We start from the raw sequence: 14,339 nt of genomic DNA on the forward strand, positions 1-14,339 counted from the left end.
TTTCCTTAATAACTAAAAGAAACATGGAAGGCTAGAATAGCAGTGAGACACAATGGCAAGACAGTGGCACCCAGAGTCAAAGGCTGGGATCTAAGGTCAGTTCTCCCTTTCATTCAATTCTGCCAACATCAATATTTTCAGATCTATGGGCGGGGCCTACAGTCAGGGTATCCAGGTCTTTCTCTGTGGGTAAATGTAAAGGCACTATGCGTCTGGTTATCACGTTGAAAGGGACAAAGGATAGCTAGTTACAAAGGTTGCATACAGATTCGCAATGGGTTATTCACAATAGCGGTTTAGCTTCTATCCAACCGAGAAACATTTCTAGAACATCTCAAGTCTTTTCCAGCACTTCTGTTTCTCCTGCTACTCCTGCTCAGTTTCAAGCACGCTACAGTATCTTATATAACTGGCAGGCTGGAGAGTTCAAGATGGAAACTCACATTTCCAACCATCCTCTGCTTCAAAATAGAGCACATGTCCCCAGATCCAAGTGAATCATTCATGAGGACAAACAATGAAGGGTGCACTGGGAAAACTGGAATGCAGCCCAGCACTGCAGTAAAATCTACTTTGATTTCTCAGTGGAAATAAAAGAAATAAAAAACAACAACAACCTCACAGGAAAGGGCTAGTAGGTGAGAAAACATTTGTCACAGTGGACAGGATAAAAGTCCAACCAAATGAAATAAGTGCCCATGGAAAAAGATGTGTCATTCTAGGGAAAAGGCAGTGTACCAGGCCATATCCTTACTTCCTTTTATTTTTCTACTGATGGAAGATACAAGGGCTGAATTAAGCCACTGGGTAGGTCTTTGGCAAATGAACCTTCAGAATAAAAGCATTTCACTCAGTACTCTTTTGACAACAAAACACATACTTCTAAAATAAAATCCTTTTTCTGCTTTCAAGCCTCCTCTTTGAACAAGCAAGAGTGTTTGGTGATTTTTCAAGCTGTTTATATACATACATTAAAAACAACAAAAAAGGATTTCTGTTCTATCATTAAAAATCAGAAAACAAATACCCAGTGACATAACTAAATACACTCTTGCTACTGAGGCATTATGTCCATCATCTTCAAAAATTGAAAGCACTAGCAAAAGTATGATGTACATGTAGACACTCAGTAATAGAATTTACTGAATCTATCCTATTGGAATTAGTGAACACAAAAATAAAAATGTCGAAGGTCAATGTGTTATTTTATTTCTAATATCTTTATACCATCCCACTGAGTACCCATATCATGGATGAGAAATAGCATATCAAGTTTCTTTTCATTTCTAGTCACCTTCCAATGAAATCAAGGCATTACAATCAATGTATAATCTATTCCCAGAGCTCTTATTAGAACTGAGTGTGACCATCATGAATTTTTAGGGGTCTCTCAAAATTAATGATAACTTAAGAAAAGTAATGGAAAAATCTGCACAAACCTTAGGACCTCCAATAGACCAGAAGACAAGTGTGTTCTTTGGGGACTTTTATTCACAAAAGTTGTCTCAATGGAAGCAGATCACAGAGAAAGTCCTGTAGAAGAGAAGGTGGAATGGACACGCCAGGTGCTTCTGAAAGCAAAGAAAAAAAGTATCATTAGGATGTGGCCAAAGTACTACACTGCCATTCCTGCCGCTATGGTCAGAAAGGGCTGCATCAGCACCAATTTCTACCATTGAAATAAGGGGCCTGTGTGGGGCAGGGTCAGTGGCTTAAGTGGTAGAACACACGTCTGGCAAGCGTGAGGCCTTGGGTTCTTGCACCAAGACACTTGAGAGCAGTCATTGATACAGACTCAGCAAGAAGAAATTAATAAATCAATGGCATTAGTTTATATATATATATATTCCCCCCCCCCCCCCCCACCTACCATCTTCTTAGATTCAGAAATGGCAGAGCGGAAAAGCATCTTTTTAGCAGAGATTTAGAGACTTCCAAAAGCCACGGCTGTTTCATAAGTAACTGACCTGTGCTTTCCCCCGATCTGTGGAAGCTAGGACCAAAGGCCTGTGCAGAGGGTAGTGGTGCTGAGTCAGCGGCATGCAGCAAGCCCAGTGCTCAGGACTTTGTGCACTTACATTCTTTCCCACAAACGTGAGCCTGTGATGACAGAGTGATGGCTCCCCTGCAGAGCCGAGAAGCTAGGCTTAAACCCTGAGTCTACGGAAACCCAAAGGGCCCAGGGCTGGCGCTTTTCTACTTTCCACTCTGTGACTTGTGGTTTAGGAAATTATTTCACAAACGTAATGGATGTGGAGATGAGGGATTATGTAGTTAACTGATGTCCACCTCACGGGGTTCAATCTTCTTTTCTAATAGCTTTAGCTCAAACCTTGTGAGCTAGACCCACACAAATACACACAGTTGTAACATGTCAACAATGCACGTTCCTCACATCTTTTTTTTAAAACTTTTATTAGTGAAACACCTGAGGTACAGTTGTAGACTTACAAATTCCTGTGCTTGGGTTTCAATTATACAATGATCAAGTACCCATCCCTCCACCAGTGCCCATTTTCCACCACCAGGGATCCCAGTATCCCTCCCACCCCCATCCCCCATCCCACCCTGCCTCTGTGGCAGGGCATTCCCTTGTGTTCTCTCTCTCTCCTTTTGGGTGCTGTGCTTCGTTTTTGAGCAGAAGCAGAATGTGACTAGATACATAGCAACTCCTGTGTCAGAGTATGGGTTTGTGTACTGGGTTATCTGGAGCAGCAGAGACTTCATGTCTTCCCTCTGTCTCTCCACACAGCCCACGGGTCCTGTGCAATCCCTCTCACTCTCCTGGGAAGGAGAATGCTTCCCAATAAATGCTCTTTGAGATGCACTTGAGTTTGAATTCCAAAGTTCAATGGATTCCCCAGGGAGACACCATTCTCTCGCCTCAGGGCGATGTGTCAGGAACAGCCACAAGGGGCAGAGGAAGGCTCAGCAGGCCTCCTCCTAGAACTGTCTTAGTCCACTCAAGAAGCTACAAGTTTCTGGTGGCTCCCTGTTCCCACAAACACACATCTCCCCTCTTACCTCCCCTCTTACTTTCCATATCTGTTGTGGTCACTGCCCACCCTCTAAACACCTCCATATTCCCCCTCAAAGTCCCAGCTTTGAATGCCAGGAACTTCAGTCTTTTGAGAATCCTCTCACCTGGGGAGCTTCTTAGAAAGTCTAGAGAATGATGAGGTGGGAGGGTCACATGTGATTTAAATTTTCATTTCCTTCGGCAACAAAAATTTAATTTCTAAACAGAGACATGGGGAGAAGTGATTGATAATGTTTTACATGTTCTGCACAATAGGAGTTTGGGATGATGGCGTGGGGAGGGGTATGGAGGACACAAAGATGAATGGGGGAAAGAGCATGGAGTAGGTCGCCTGCATGAAAGGGAGAGGGGCTTTAAAGGGAATATGAGGGAGGGAGATAGGAGGAGAAGGAAAAAAAGGAAGAAAGAGGAGCAGAGAGATTTTGGACCATAGAATCTAACTGAAAAGGCAGGAATCCAAATAAATAGAAACGCATCTTAAAACCAGAAATAGACCATTCTGCTTCCTTCATTCAACTTAAAAGCAAAATTTCAGGTTATAAGCTGAAACCTGAAGATGCCATTTTCAAAAACACCCAGTGGGAATTTTCACTCAGCCACTACGTATTACATAGTTAGGGAGCCAATTGAGAAGTGTGAAAATTTCAGGAATACTAAAACAAGTAAAATGGTCTTCCCCTCAAGCATCCTACTGCCTAATAGAGGAATACAGCTAGAATACAAAAATAAAAAATAACTGGCAATAATGAGTGTTTTAAAGAATGGAGTCGGGTACCAGACTGCCTGGAGGCATTCCTGCTTCAATATTTAGCATCTCTAAGACTGGAGGTAAAGTCCTTTAGTTCTTTAACCTCAGTGTCATCATCTGCAAAATGCTGAAATGATATTTCCCTCACAGTTGTGGGCAGGGTTAAGTAAGAAAGCCTGTGTAAGATGCTCAGCACAAGAAATACATGACAGAAGTCATCAGGTAGTGAGAGAGGGAGAGGAAGAGGAAGGAGGGAAGATGAAAGAAAGAAAGATGAGGAATCTGAAGCAGGTGTAATAAATGCAGTAGCTGCAGCTGTATGGAAGACAACAAAAGACAACAATGACATCAGCGAGGCTCAACAACCTTAGACAAGCTGTTTGAGATGAGAAGAATAAAGAGTATCAATGATATCAATGAGGAAGTTGCATTTAAAACTCAAATGTTAAACGGAGCTGGAGAGATAATGCAGTAGGTAGGGTGCTAGCCTTGAAGGCCTGAGTTTGATCCCTCAGATCCTGCCACGAGTGTTCCCTGAGCACAGAGTCAGGAATAAGCCCAGAGAACAGCCAGGTGTGGCCTAAAAATCAAACAAAAAATAAAATCAACCATAACTAAAAATTCACAAATGATTCGGCTTCAGTAGAAATCCTCTGCTGATAAGTAAACTAGAAAACTAGCTCCTTCACCAAGAAGAACAAATAGGTCCATGAAATGAGACATTATTTTCCAAGATGTATTATGAAAGTAGGTATCTTCCCTAACAACATAGCCAAGAGAATGATACAAAGAAAACCTAGGCCTTCTCAGGAAAAAAAGATACACTATCCCATGGGATTCTGTGCTACTCAACTCTAATCCTAAACGACACCTTGGTTTTTAAAGGGACTTGGCAAGCTCCAGAAATAACATTTTTAAACTTAGCCCCATATTTAAATCACTGAGTTCGAGACACAAACCTCTCCTGTGACCTTTCCAGGGGATTGTGCCAGAATACAGGCCTGTCACTGTGTAGGGAGCCAGCCCCTCTTCCCTTTGGAAAGCACAAAGAGAAGATGTACTCTATTGTGGCAGGCTCAGAACCACAAAATGAGAGACTCATGATTGTGGCCACAAGTCTCTAAAAGCAGTGAAAACAAAGACTCGGTTTGATTGTCGATCAGTCATTTAGAAATGTTTTCTTATCGCGCTAATGAACATTCCTATTTTCCCCATGTTCTGGCCTTCATTCAATTCAAAAGAAGCTTGGCAGGCATCTCATCCCTTATGAATTTAAAAGAGTCCCTCTGAATCACTCTCTTTTTCAAGGGCTTATAGAACCATGCTACTTTGTCCTTGCCAGACTTGCACAGCTCTGGCCGGACAGAGGAGTGCAAAGCTCACAGGGTCTACAGTCCCCGCACCGGTCCTGGGGAGTCCGTTTAAAGAGCATGAAACTGTTTAAGGCTGGTGTGTCAGGGTGCCCTCCTCATGCTTCTTTGCCCCTTCCCGAAAGTTATGAAATACTATCATGACCTCATACTCTACACTTCATGTTGGTGCTCCTTTCGTTTTCCTTTGCTTTTTTTTTTTTTTTTTTTTTTTGCTTTTTCGGTCACACCCAGTGGTGCTCAGGGGTTACTCCTGGCTCTGCACTCAAGAATTACTCCTGGTGGTGCTCGGGGACCATATGGGATGCTGGGAATTAAGCCTGGGTTGGCCTCGTCAAGGCAAACACCCTGCCCATTGTGCTGTCGCTCCATCCCCTGATGCTCCTTTCTTAACAGTTTATTCTGAAAACAGAATAAACTGCAATGCATCTCATTGGGCAGGGCAGTGACAAGAATTTGAACAAAGGCAACAGAACCTATAAGGACTCCCTATTTTATCAGTGATCAGACCTATGTGCTTCATTAGAAATATTTGTTCCCACCATCGCTAACCTTAAAAAGACGATATCTGACCCAAAAAGACGATAACCTTAAAAAGACGATATTTACCCTGGGGTAAAATACAAATGGTCTACATATGAGATGACAATGAATCTCAAAGCGGTATCCCCATGGGTCGTGGGTCCCATGCTCCTCAGGATGAGTCAGGTGGGTGTCAGCCTGTAAGAACTGCTGGCAACTCTCCTCCATGTTTCCCAGCTCGCCCTGCCTGGCACCCTCAGGGCCACCCTTCTCGAGCATATTATCAATGAGAGAGGACTGGCCCGGAAGTCAATTCACACCATGGATGTGGGCAAGACCTAGTGACTGGTGAAAAAATACGGCGAAAACAAGGGGAAGTGACAGCCCTCTTTTCTTCTGATGTCAGCTGCCATAAGGGGACTGTCCTCTAGAATGGCCCCTTTGGCAAGGAACTGAGGAACAGCCAACTGGCAACAAGAAACTAGAGTTCTGGGTTCATCAACCCGTGAGTCCTAGAAAGACTACTACTGAGAGCACCCGGTCAAGGGGCCTGTCTGAAGAGAGCAGAGGTGATGAATCCTGAACAGAAGCCCAATAAGTAATTCTGAGCTACCCCAGAGCTATGCCAGTTTCCTTCTTCTAATGTAGCATGTATCAGCTTGGCTACACCCTGGTACCCAGACATTTGGTACCCAAGCTAAACTGATACATTTAAAAAAAAAATACACACACACACACACACACACACACACACACACACACACATATGTGGGCTGGAGCGATAACACAGCGGGTAGGGCATTTGCCTTGCAAGCAGCCAACATGGCCGACCCGAGTTTGATTCTTCCACCCCTCTCGGAGAGCCCGGCAAGCTACTGAGAGTATCTCGCCAGCACAGCAAAGCCTCGAAAGCTACCTGTGAGGTATTCGATATGCCAAACACAGTAACAATTGTCACAATGGAGATGTTACTGGGCCCGCTCGAGCAAATCAATGAACCAATGGGAGGACAGTGACAGTGACAGTGACAGATACTAGCACTGTAGCACTGTCCTCCCATTGGTTCATTGATTTGCTCAAGTGGGCCCAGTAACATCTTCATTGTGAGACTTGTTGTTACTGCTGTTATTTGATGCATATCAAATATGTCATGGGTAGCTTGCCAGGCTTTGCTGTGCAGGTGAGATATTCTCACTAGCTTGCTGGGCATTCTGAGAGGGGCAGAGGAATCGAACCTGGGTTGGCTAGTTCGGCTGCGTACAAGGCAAATGCCCTACCATTATTCTATCACTCCAGCCCATAAATTTAAAATACATATATTTAAACAGTATTGTCATAAAGATAGTGTGTACTTAAATATATATAAACATAAATATAATAAATTTAAGGGCTGCAGTGATAGCACTGTTCATCAAGCAGATCGATGAACAATGGGAGAACAGTGACAGTGACAGTGTTTAAATCTAAAAACTATGTATATTAAAATATAACATTTTAGATTCAAAATAAATATATATTTAATTTAGATGTTTGAACCATATTATATATTTTCACTCTTAATCTATTGTCTAGATGTTGCCATGAAGGCATATTTTTAGGTGACAGTTTTCCCTCTTTTGGGGACTCTGAGCACTGCTCAGGGGACCAAGTAGTGCAAGACCGAAGTCTGGGCCTCTGAATGAAAAGCATGTGCTGTAGTCTTAGAGCCAAATCCCTGGCCCAGATGACATTAACTCTAAACCATTAGATGCTGAGTATTGCAGATTACCCCTCCTAATGGTGGTGAGCTCATCTAATCAGCTGAAAGCCTTGAAAAGAAAAAAAAACCTCAGGTCTCCCAAGAAAGAGGGAATTCTGCCAGCTGACTCCAGTGCAAACACAGCTCTGCCCTGCTGGCCCGCTCTGCAGATTTCACACTTGCTGGCCACCACAACTGTACACATTAACTCCTTAAAATCTTTCACTCTCTCTCTCTCTCTCAGGTAAGATATATAGATGTACGTAGAAATGTATGTCTATATGAAGATGCACCACATATATGCACATACATATAGTATCTGTACATGCATACATGCATATATACAAAATTACATATATACTATATATGACATATGATATATATCAAATATATACCATATATACATATGCTACTCATGGATCCTCTTGGTTCTGTTTATCTGGGGAATCTGCTAAGTTTCAGGGTAACTTGTTGGCCAGCAACACATGAGTAAAGTGACTGAATTTTGCTTCCTCTCTAAGGCCATTATCAGATATATCTGTAATTACTTTTTAAATGCCTACCTAATAACAAATCACACCATCATTCATTTGATCTCTATCAAGAAGGGGACATGTTGATCATGCCTGCAACCAAAACTCCAGCTGTCAGTGCCATTTCTTGTATTTGCTAAATCAATGAATAAGGAGTAAAGTCTCAAAAGCAGTGTCTCAGTCTTCATATAACAACAAAAATATAGACACACACAAAACAAAATACCCTCACAATGGAGAAATTTCCAATATATTTTGTATTCTATATAATTTGATACCTTTGAAAAAATATACAAATAAGCTGTGAAAGGACATATCTATTTCCTCAATAGTGAGCAAGGGAGCAAAAATGAGGTAAATTGCAAAACATTTGGGACTGGAATGGACATTTTATAGAGTCAAAGAATGAAACTAGAAAGGAATTCTAAGTTTACAAATGTGAAATTTTGCATACTGGCTTAAAACTATTAGAAGTGCTGTTGTGTTACATGAACTTCAAGTAAAGGAGTGACTTTTTCAAGATAAATCTGATATCAGTGTTTAGAATTAGAGAAAAACAGAGGGCAGAGCTGTGAAAACACAAAGGAACTAGCTGACTACGTGGAAGGAAAAATAAAGCTAATAGGAGAAGTATATAAAGGAATGCGTGATAGAGAAAACAATTGGTGAAATATAAAAATATTTTGAAACTAGATTTTGGACACTCTGTAAGAACACTAACAAATTCAGGGAAGGAACTGGTTTGTGTTTGCATGCCTACAGAGTGGAAAGAAGAGTGACTGCTCAGAGCCACGCTAAGTTGAAAAGATATCACATTCCTTCCCATATTTATGAATACAAAACCCCAAAGTTAGATAAACATTTATCCACAGGGCAGCACACAATATCAAAACTAAGGTTTTAATCATTTTCAACTGGGATATAATTCATGCCTAGTCACGGTCCTCCCATTGTTCATCGATTTGCTCGAGCGGGCCCAATAACATTGTGAGACTTGTTACTGTGTTTGGCATATCGAATACATCACGGGGAGCTTGCCAGGCTTTGCAGTGCGGGTGAGATACTTTCGGAAGCTTGCCGGGCTCTCCGAGAGGGGCGGAGGAATCGAACTCGGGTCAGCCATGTTGGCTGCATGTAAGGTAAATGCCTTACTCGCTGTGCTATCGCTCCAGCCCTCATGCCTAGTAAAATACACAAATCTTAAGTGTACAGTTTAGGGGGCTTTGTCAAATGGACACTCCCAAGTAACCTACATATCAGTTAAGTTAAAGAACAATTTCATCACCCTCAGAAAGTTCTTTTATTATTATTATTTTTAATAGAATCACTATTAAAGATTGTGAGATATAGTTACAAAGTTGTTCATGATTGGGTTTCAGTCATACAATATTCCAACACCCGTGCCTTCACCAGTGTACATTTCTCATGACCAATGTGTACAGTTTCCCTCCTTCTCCCCACCCACCTACCTCTATGGCAGGCAATTTTCTTCTCTCACCTCCAGAAATTCTTTCCAATCAAACAGTCCTGAAAGGAAAGACTGCTATCACAAGAGCTAGCTTCACCCCTGCTTGAACTTCATATATAAGTAATTATAAAGTAATGTATTTCTTTTATGTCAAGCTTCCTTAGCTCAACATGATGATTATGAATTATTTGTGTTTTTAAATCAGCAGTTAACTCCTGAGCATTATTTCATTGCATAAATGAGTAGTATTTCATTTTATGAAGAACCATAATTTATCATCCATTTTTTTGTTGATGGACATTAGAGTTGATTCAGCTTTTGGCTACTAAAAACAAAGCTATTATGAAAGTTTTTACACAAAGCCTTTCTGTGGGTATATGTTTTCATTTCTTTTCAGTAAACAACTAGGTGTGCAATTGCTTGGGAAGGTACATGTTTACATAGGTCTGCAAGAAACCACCAGTTTTCCCCAAATAGCCATTCTGTTTTACACCTTCTGCGAGCTCCAGTTTTTCCACACCCTTACCAACATGTGTTCTTTTAAGCACTGATTTCATTTTTAGCTATTCTAGCAGGAGTGAAATAGTTCTTCAATTTGCATTTCCCACATGCAAAGATACCATGATTGCAGCTTCAAAGGTTTAGAGGACATTCTTCTATCTTTGTTCAATAAAGGTTTGGTTCAAGTTATTTGTCCATAAGGCAAGGACTGTGGTCATTTTTAAACTACGTTGTAAGACTTTTACATATTTGGGGGTTCAATTCCTTTGTTATAAAAGTGCATGCAAGTTACTTTCCAGTCCGTGGTTCCATTGCTAACAATGTATAATCATGAGAAGCAGTTTTTTTATTTGATGAGGTCCAATTTGTTGATATTTTCTCTTATAATCTTAACTAAACTTTTGGTATATGTAAAAACAGCCATCTTTCTAAGATATTTCCCCACATACTTTTTTCTTTGATATGAACTTAATTTTCTGCATTGATTTGATACAATTATGATGTATTCTGAATTAACTTTTGTGTGATAAAGTCCTTAACTTTTATTGCACCTCAATACAGTTAATGAATTGACCCAGTACCCTTTCTTGATGATTTTTTTTTAAATCCCAAGATTATGCTTTGGTGCTTTGGTTTAAAAGCAATAAATGATCTATTTGTCTCTTTCCTGGCAATCAATTTGGCTCCTTTGATCTGTTTGTTTATCACTATCTAACAACACTTTCATAATTATTGATGCTTTTATAGTAAATTTTAAAAGCAAAGAGAGAGAAATAGAGTTCCCTAACATTGCCATTTTCAAAAACAGTTTGACTCAATAAAAAAAATAAAAAGCTAAAACATGTTTTGACTCTTCTAAGTCCTTATATTTGGTATAAATTTTAGAATCAACTAGTCTTTATAACATCAACAACAAAAACAATAATATAAAAATCAAAAAACATTAGAACTATATTCAAATTATATTATTTTGGAAAAAATCATTATCTTTACAATATTGCATTTTCTTCTATTCTAGAACAGAGTTCTCTATTTAGATGTGTAATTTTTGAACATAAATATCTTATTTTTAGTTTAAAAGTTTTGCATTATGTATATTATTTATATAAATATTATTTTAAAATATAAGTAGCATTTTTTAAAATAAGAGCAATAAGTGATATATTTTTATTTTCCAATTGTTATTTAACATACAATATTTCTATTATGTGTTCTTCCTGATATTCTGCAACACTGCCAAAATTTTACTGACGTTTGTTTTATCAGATATTTTTAGATTCCTTCAAAATTTCTATAAACACAATCATCATGCCACTTGCAAATAAAGACAAGTTCACTACCTCCTCCTTTCCAATTTGTAAGCTTTAAAATTTTCTTTCAGTGGTTAATCCTACTGCACTGGCTAACACATCCAGTATAGTGATAAACACCTTCTTCCTGATGTTGAATCACTGTGTTCTGTGTTTCAACATTGTTGGATGCATGTTTTTCATAGGTACACTCTACCATATAAAAGAAAATTTTTTCTAGTTTTACTAATATTTTTAACACAATTAAGTGCTAAAGTTTGTCAAATGATATCCCTGGTTCTCTTGGTATAATTTTAATATTTTATTACATTAATATGAACTTCTTAATGTTTAAACTTGCATGCCTGAAATAAATTGAAGTTGTAGTATAACACAGTTTTGTATTATTACTGTCAGTTAACTATCTAAATGTTTATGTTTATGAGTGGTATCTATGTAAAGTACTTAATTATTTATTTACATAAAATATATTTTATCTTTATTGTGACTTTACTGTCAGTACATGTAAACCTGAGGTTTCTTCTGTTAAGACTTTTAAATATAAATTGAATTTATCTAACAAATATAGATAGTCCTATTTTCTATTTCTTTAGGAATCAGTTACATTAAATAAACAAGTAATTTTTTCTAAACCAGAAATTTTCTGCTTCTTCTAAAATTATTTTTTTGAACTTTTATTAGACCTCATACCTCACTTTGACAATTCTTATAATTATGATTTTTCCTTCTCACTTCCCTTGATTAAATTATGTCTTTCTTCTGATCCTCCCTTCCTTGACATATTTTACTAAATACTTTTTTCTCTTCTGTGAGTTTATACAGTCCTTACTGATTCAATTTTTCACTGTCTTGGTTTTCATTACTTTCACTAGTTTTCTATGAAAATACATTACATCATTGTTCCCCTTATCATCTTGCATGGACATTTAACATTCAATTATAAATATTTATGACTTTAGTAGTTTGTCCTCACTGTAGATCATGGTGCTCAAAATAATGACGAAAACTATGATGGGACATGTCAAAAAAGGCACAGGATCCAAAGTCATAGAACTCTTGATAGCTAAAACAGGAACAATGGAGAAAGCACAATAAACATTGGTGTAAGAACATGTAATTCAAAGAACAAAATAAGTGTCTGGAAATCCATAATGATATAAATAAGTAACCAAATAAATAACTGCAAGAGAAGAAACAAGTCTTCCTTACAAAATCTCAAATAAAAACAGTGATGGTATGGGGGGAAGGGTTAATGGCAATTAGGACACTACTAGCAATAAATTCAGATCAAATCTAGGGAGAAATACTAAAATTAGTGAGCAAGCTTTAAGAAGGAGCAGAATAACCTCAAAGTAGTCCCCTTAAAACATGTATTATTTACTATGGTAGACATAATAGCTTGTCAAAAATTCATTGCAGTCTTCTGTCTAGGAGATGGAACTTAAGTTCTTTCCCCTTGATTATGACTTACTCTTGGTGCTTTGCTTGAAATGAATATAAAACACTGAAAGAAAAAAATAGTAACTGGGGAAGAGATAGGGAAACAAGACTTTCATCATATGATCTGGGGTCACTTCAGCATGTACCTTTTTGATAACCCATAACTTTGATGTGAGAACAGTTCATTACCTCTGTGACGGTCCTCTCTCTAAAAACTCTATTAGCCACATCAAAGCATCATAAATGTAACTGAGGAATATGTTACAACATATCTGTCGGGTAATCAAAAAAAATTGGTCCATACCAGGTAAAACCAGAAAAACTGACGCTGGCACGGATTGGGAGCTGCCTAAAGAAAAACCATCTCTGTGGAATCCTAGACGGGATTCTGCAGCACAGAAAGAAGATATTTGAAGAATTGGTGAAATCCATGTAAAGGTACCTATGGCCCTTTCTCATTTTGATGGGTGTATAGTTCAGCATCAGGGTACCAAAGGTGCCAATAGGGAAAGCTGAGCCTACAGGAACTTGTGCTTCTCTGTAACTTCACTGCTCTTTGTAACCACTTTGTAACTCTCTTTAGTTAACCTAAACTTATTTCAAAATGATTTTTTTTTATGTTTTGAAGCCACACTCAGCTGTACTCGGGGCTTACTCCTGGAACTGCACTCAGGAATCACTCCTGGTGGGCTTGGGGAACCATATGAGATGGCAGGAATTGAACCCAGGTTAGCCTCACACAAGGCAAGTGCTCTACCTGTTGTACTATCACTCAGACCCCCAAAATGAATTTTTAATTGACATATATTTCACCTACTTATGTTTGAACTCACTGGAAGTACTGACTCTGTGCTTATATCAATAACTGAATCTACACTCTCTTTTGTGGAATTTAGTCTAGTCAGATTTAAAACAACAAGCAAACACATTTTAAGAAATGGACTAAAAGAGAAATTTATCATCACGTTAATAACACCAAGAGTAATAACCATAACTTTTTCAAAAAACACCAGGTAACATAGGAAAGTATATTGTAATGGTCAGTATTCAAAATCACTGTGAACGTTTAGGTGAAAATACTCTTAAGAAAGAAACACATCAAAGAAACTTTCAGCTATTCTTCGTAGAGATAGTTCTAAATTATTTCACATTTTAACTTCTCAAGCTACTGTAAAACGAAGATGAGATTTACACTGATTCTGGATGTTTCCATTTGAAGATGGCAAACTGATTGCATTTCATTCCCAGGAAGTCATTAATATTGAAGTCAAGACCCCAATGGACATAAATCTAAGAAAGCAAAGAAAACTGGAATAGATAAAAAAAATTGTAGGTGAATGAAGTAAAAAGAAGTCTGACCCAGTTATACCATATATGTTCAGGAGAACAGAGGATGATCAAAAGAAGGCAGAAACATAGAAACTCTTGCTGAAAAACCAACAGTTCTCTGACAAACACACTAAAAAGTCGGCTGCCAGAGAATAATGACTCTGAAACAAACAAATCTGAGTCAAGTATTCATTACTAAATATAACTAAAAAACAACTACTGATTGACACAAATGCAATCAGTTGAAATTCAAAAGATAATAGAAAATATTTATAATAATTAAAAATAAAAATTTCACTAAGAATCCCTAAGTAATTTGAAGAGCTTTATAAACTAAAAA

At 38.4% G+C, this 14,339-nt stretch overlaps 1 protein-coding gene across 2 annotated transcripts in view; it reads right to left on the bottom strand.

Annotated features, from left to right (window-relative positions):
• Positions 1-14,339, bottom strand: part of ENOX1 (ecto-NOX disulfide-thiol exchanger 1) — a 470,609-nt gene that overhangs the window by 329,766 nt on the left and 126,504 nt on the right. Inside the window, exon 3 of one of the 2 annotated variants that reach the window (XM_056109825.1) lies at positions 1,440-1,568. The gene's annotated coding sequence lies outside the window, so the exon portion shown is untranslated. Of the gene's footprint in view, positions 1-1,439; positions 1,572-14,339 lie in introns of both variants that reach the window. The other variant, XM_056109824.1, reaches the window with a different exon arrangement.

The sequence above is a fragment of the Sorex fumeus genome, unplaced genomic scaffold (assembly GCF_029834395.1).
Source record: "Sorex fumeus unplaced genomic scaffold, SorFum_2.1 ptg000008l, whole genome shotgun sequence".
In the NCBI taxonomy this organism is placed as follows: domain Eukaryota; kingdom Metazoa; phylum Chordata; class Mammalia; order Eulipotyphla; family Soricidae; genus Sorex; species Sorex fumeus.